At 61.3% G+C, this 6000-nt stretch overlaps 1 long non-coding RNA gene across 1 annotated transcript; it reads left to right on the forward strand.

Moving 5' to 3' along the window:
* The first annotated feature begins 2983 nt into the window (after positions 1 to 2983).
* LOC123828086 lies at positions 2984 to 5066 on the forward strand. The gene is made up of 3 exons (XR_006787415.1): positions 2984 to 3219; positions 4846 to 4905; positions 5024 to 5066. It is a non-coding gene; the product is annotated as an uncharacterized LOC123828086 (long non-coding RNA).
* The last annotated feature ends 934 nt before the right edge of the window (positions 5067 to 6000 follow it).

Genomic DNA, 6000 nt, shown 5'->3' on the forward strand with positions numbered 1-6000 from the left:
TGGGCTTCCCGGGGACGCAGGGAACTGCCCCACCGTGCTCCGGCAGGGGACGCAGACTGGCCGTCGGCCCCGCACCCACTGCCCTGCTACGGAGGTCCTGGAGTGGGCCTGAGGGCCTCCTGCCCTATGACCTCACCGGGCGGGCTACTGCATCATTAAAGCACGCGGTCTCCTGCCTCCAGCCCCCCGGACAAACTGGTGCCCTGCCATTTCCTGAGGCTCCCGTGTGTGTTTCCTCCTGGGGGCCCACATCCGGGGCCTCACCAGACCTGAACCAACTCGCTGGCAGGGGTCACTTCCTTCTGGTTTCAGGCTGGCGTGTCTCTCGGGGCTCCACCACGTCGCCAAAAGCACTTCGACTTATTTATTTTCTTAAATCACGAGTAAATACCAGTCGCTCCAAGCACTCGGATCAGCCACCAGGAGACCGGCTCTGCATCCAGATGTTTCCATTTCGCAATCCCCAAACCATTCATGTTAAAAGATCATCTTCACAGAGCAGAAAATCGGGACTCTCACACAGGCAGAAAACAAGCGCATGTTACCAGTGCCACTTAACTCCTTTTCGGTGAGGGGACAGTGAGGCGTCCCAGCCAGTTCAAAGGAGCAGCGAAGGAAGCACAGAGTCGCACCAGTAAAGGGGGTGAGGACTCTCATTCACAAACGGTGGGAGCTGTCTTCCTGGGCAGGCCTTATCTGCAGGTTCCGGCCCTTTCCTGCTGTAACAAAGCACCACAGAGGGACAGAGTGGCTTAAAATAAGAGGGCTGGTTCCATCTGGAGGTGCCGAGGGAGGGTCCTTCCTGCCTTTTCCCAGAGCCCCATGCTGCCCTCTGATCCCTGCCTCCACCTCCACGTGGCCGTTTCCTCTGCGTCACGTGGCTCAAGTCTCCTTTCCTTTCTCTTCTAAGCACAGAAGTAACCGGATTTCAGGCCCACCCTAAACCCAGGGTGACGTCATGCCCAGATCCTTCAATGAATGACGTCTGCAAAGACAGCTCTCAGAGGAGGTCACATCCACCCGTAGGAGGGGTGAGGGTGTGAACGTGTCTCCTTGGGGGCCTCTCTCCAGCCGGCTGTCTGCCGCCTGTAACCTACGGAGCGTGAGCCGTGCTCAAAGGCTGGGACTGGAGACCCCAAGAGGTGCCGCCGCTCCCACGAGACACACCCTGTCTGGCATCTTCAGACCCTTGTTGCTGATTCCAAACTCCTCACGCTCAGGGCCTCAGAAGCACTTCCAGGCTCCAGGACGATGGCCGTGTCCTTCACACCCACTGGCCACCCGGGGCTGCAGGCACAGGACAGGGCACCTGGGACGCTGTGCGGTGGACTGGGGCTGAGCGTCTGCGGGACACCCAAGGAGGTGTCGGAGCACCCACAAGCCCGGGAGGCTGGGATGTGGGCGGCCCCGCTATGTGGGGTGGGGCAGGGGTGGGGACGAGACCTCGGGAAGGAGCGGCGCTGAGAACCCTGGCCTCTCCTCGCGGTTATTCCGTCCCCCCAGCCTTTACCTTCCTCCCTCTGCCCTGCATCTGCCCCTCAACACCCAAGACCCCAGGCGTCACTCCCACCTGGAAAGTCCGCACCACCAGCAGCAAGCCCAGATCTTCTGCCCTGCCCTCTGCTCCTCCCGCAGGGCCTTCACCTGCACAGGGCCTGCTGGCCAGGGGGCCTTGCCCTCACCTGTCCTCTCCCGTCACCCCCCACCGTACCTGAGGGCACAGCCTCTGTCCTCTAGTTGGTCTCTGCTCGGAGGGGCCCTGCCCCACTCTCGTCTCTTTCACACCCACAGGCTCTGCCTCTGCCCAGGCCTCCGGCTCCACACAGGACCCTGGTTCTGTGTCTCCAGCGCCACAACAGGGTCTGCCCACAGCCACCCGCATCCACACCGTCGGTGCTCAGCAAAGAGCCACCGCGGAAGGATGAGGGAGGAGCCCTCACTGCTCCTGCCTGGGGAGAAGAGGCTCCCTCCTCGTCCCCCAGCCCACGTCTATCTCAAGTGCAGACCTGCTAGCCTCCCTCCCTTTCTGGGTTGGCACCGGGGCCAGGGATGTGTGGCTCCCCTCCGCCTGGGTCAGCAGGGTCTGGGGAGAAAAGCACGTTTACGGGGAGCGAGGGAACAGGGCTGGGAGGGAGGGGCCAGGTGGGGTGGAGAGGGCCCTGGGGAGGGACCCCAAGAGAGAGCTGTGGATTGGGGAATGCCTCGGCCTGCGGGGATGGCCGTGACGCAGCAAGTGCGCAGGGCTCGCACACCCTGCTCCTGCTCCCACCCTGGAGGGGCTCAGGAGCCAGAGTCCCACCTGTTACACACGCTCCTCTGCGGGCTCAGGCGTGTGCTGGGCCCCAGGGCAGGACACCAGGCCTCTCCCGTGCTAACAGCGGGGAGCACGCGTGGCCTGAGGCCGGCAGCTGGGGGCACGGAGGGCAGCGCCCTGGGTCCCGGCCTCTCCCTGTGTTGGCCGCCTCGCCCCGCCCGTGCTGCCTGCCTGCTCTGGAAGCTGTCTCCAGAGCCTCCTCTGTGGTCAGGGAGGGTGGGGAGCTCCCACAGAAGCCCCCTCAGCGCCTCCGTGCTCAGCAGTCTCCCCAGGACCGTGGACAGAAGTGGACTGGGCTCGCTGAGGAAATTCCAGGGATTTTTCAGGCCAACGAACATTTCTCTTCCCCAAACTCGTGCGGAGAACTCAGAAAGCCCCCAAGACAGGGGCCACCGAATTTATGTTTCGTGACGCACATTCCAAGTTTGTGCTCTGACCATGAGGGATGGGGTCAAGTCCCCACGGCCACGGATCCCGGCAGAGCAAACAGAAGCCAGGCCACAGGGCAGGGTCCACCAGGCCTCACGGAAGCTCTGCTTCCAACACTCGCCCAGCTGGGCTCTGGCCCGCCCTCGGCGAGGCGTCGCCGAGCGCCTAGTGCCTACGCCATGCCGGCTCCAGACTGACACGCAGCCCCCGGCCTCGGGTGGGGTCTAGCCCGCTCTCCCTCAGGGGAGCCCCCCACACTGCAGGGTCTCTGAAAGAGAGCAGGGGCCCCAAAGCAACAGGGGAGAACCCTCTGGTGCACGGCGAGCACCCTCTTGCTGGAGGTACATGCAGGGGCCTGCTGTTCTGACAGCGGAGAGGTCAGTCAGGGAGAAAGGAAGAGGAGGGAGCTAGGGAGCCCAGGCCAGTGGCCAGCAGCAGACTCTTCTCACCGCCCGAGGTGCCAGGCCACCGCACAGGTAGAGAGAGGAGGGGAGGGGGAGGGGAGGGGAGGGGAGGGGAGGGGGAGGGGAGGGGAGGGGAGGAGAGGGTCCAACCTGCATCTTCACACTTGGAGGGGGGAAGAAGCAGTCAGCAAAGGTCAGCGCAGGGCAGGGCGGGCATGAGGAGGGACTGAGACGGCGACCCCTTCTCAACTGACCGCCGGAGACACATGTTTGCATGAAGCTGGCCTAGCTCTGCAGGGGCGGGGGTGGGGGGGTGCTGCTGGGGTGTGTCTAAGCTGAGGGCATGTTCTGGAAGTGTTTGCTCTTTCTTCTTCCTTGGTGTTTCCTAGGAAACACCCCGACTTGTTTGGGCCTCCTGTGCCGCGGGGACAAGTTCTGTCCAGCTTGGCTAAAGTGGAAAGGAGACCCAGTGGACGAGGGCCAGGGGACACTTGGGGTAGATTCTGGCCACCCCCCAACGACCCCTGCCAGGGAGCTTTCCCCCGGCCCCCATTGCCCGGTTCTGCCGGGTACTGACACGGGCTGTGCGGGTGACAGTCCTGGCGTGGGGGCGGGTGCCTGTCTCAGGCGTGGACAGAACACATGTGGTCAAGTCCATCTTCGTCTGGAATTCAGGGGGCCCTGCTCAGGGTCAGTAAGTCCCAGCTGGATCCCATCATCTCCTTGAAGAGAAGAGGTCAGACAACCTAGGGTCACCTGTGACGTCAAGCAGCGAGGCCAAGATGAAGAGGAAAATGAGGCCCCTGAAGGAAACGGGGAAGTCGAGGGACGGGAGGGAGCTGCCGCCCCCAGTCACCTCCCCTGAGGACACGGCTTCACCCTTGGCACCGCCGACGCCCGCCGGTGGGGCCACCCAGCGCCCAGGACGGTGTCCAGTAGTGTCCCTGGCCCCGACCCACTGGGTGCCAGCGGCCCCCTCACCCCGGCTGCTGCAACCAAGTACGTCTCCGGGCCTTGCCCAGGGTCCCCTGGCCTGGGGGCGAAGTCGCCTGGTGGAAAACCAGCACCTTAGAGCCCATACTCGCTAACGACGCGTCAGTGTCGAACGGAAAAGACGGAGGCAGGAGTAACGGGCTCGAAATCCGGAACAAATGGTGGGAGCTGCACAGAGCTGTCGGCCCGGTCAAACCTCAGTTGTCCCACGTCGTCTCCCGTCTCTGACGATGCGGTTCTCCCCCCAGCTGCTCTGCGGGGAAACGTCTCGGTTGCCGAACAAGCCTTCGGTTCTCGACCCGACAACCCTTCCGTGCATCATGACGCCTGCACGATCGGTCGGTCGGTCGTGGGCCTCTCGGGCGGCAGACGCAGGAGAGGATGCGCACGCACGAGCCCGTTTTCGCACAGATCGCCCCTCGAACAGTCTTCCAGGACGAACGAAGTGTGGGGACCGAGGCTCCCCTGCGGTGACTGACCACCCGCTGCCCACACACCGGGGGAGGCCTGCTCACGGGGCGCGCAGAGCCCCGGGGACACCGGACACCCTCCCTGCCGGTCAGGCTCAACGGAACCCGAGCTCCAGTCTGCGTGCAACGCGGGTGGGCTTGGAGCGCTTCTAGAGAAGAGTCTCTTTGTGTAGATGCGGAGGCTCGTTCTTAAATTTTATCCCAGAAGTTGGATCTTTCTTGCATTTATTTTTAGAACACTTTCTATTTTGGTTCTTCGAGGGAAAACGTGTCCAGTGTTTTGTGAGCTGGCATTGTGAGTAAAATGGTGGTTACCAGGAGCTGCTGGGGCGGGGAGGGGGTGTCGGGGGAGGGGGAGGGATGTGGGGAGAGGTTGGTCAGGGTGCAAACATGCATCATCATGTCTCCTGCAGAGTTTCTTGGCGAAACATCAAATCACCCAGGTGACTCAGCCCCGCTACAGCCCAGATTTGGCACCCTGCCTCTTCTGGCTTTTCCCAAAACGAAAATCACCTTTGAAAGGGAAGAGATTTCAGACCATCGATAAGATTCAGGAAAATATGACGGGGCAGCTGATGGTGACTGGGAGAACAGTGTGAGGTCCCAAGGTGCCTACTTTGAAGGGGACCAAGGTGTCATTGTCCTGTTGTACAGTGTTTCTTGTATTTTGTCTCTTCCTCAGTAAATGTCTCTATGTTTCATAGTGAGTGGCTGGATACCTTCCGGACAGGCCTCGTATGTGACGGGACGTGGTGGCCGTCATTCTGCACCACACACGTGTATCCAGTCAGTACCTTGTACACAGTGTGAACTCATGCAGTGTTAGTGCCCATTAACCCAATCAATCTGGGGAAAAATGAAAAAGTCACGATATGAAAAAAAAATGACCTTGAATACCTCAGACTGGAAGAAGGCGCAGAAGCCGCCTCTGTGACGTGCTGGCCAGAGACACACACAGTGAGGACTGGTTTCCGTTTGGCAGAACCAGACTTCCCGCCGCAGAAGCCGGGGTCCGGGCACTTCTGGCGAAGACGCCTTGCAGGGAGGAAAAGATGGCCGGGTGACGCCAACACATCAGACTCAGCACAAACGAACCGAGACAAGCCCCATCCATGGGCCGAGGCTCCTTGGTTCCAGGGCGAGGAGAGAGCCTCCCCATCTCATCCTAATCGCTCTGAGATTGCTCCGAGTCCCATCAGGAGGCCGGGCGGTCCCCGCAGGGCCCTGAAGGACACCCCACAAAATATCAGACCTGGGCGGGGAACATTTTCTTTCTCCATGGCCCGCATGAGACGTTCCTGTCTGCTTTACAGGCTATGGCAGATAAATTGTGTTTTTCTTGTAAGCAGCAGCAGCAGGAATGCTAACAGCTGTATCCCGTGCTACCACA

The sequence above is a fragment of the Phyllostomus hastatus genome, unplaced genomic scaffold (genome assembly GCF_019186645.2).
Source record: "Phyllostomus hastatus isolate PE091 unplaced genomic scaffold, TTU_PhHast_1.1 phas_contig_948, whole genome shotgun sequence".
Lineage (NCBI taxonomy): Eukaryota > Metazoa > Chordata > Mammalia > Chiroptera > Phyllostomidae > Phyllostomus > Phyllostomus hastatus.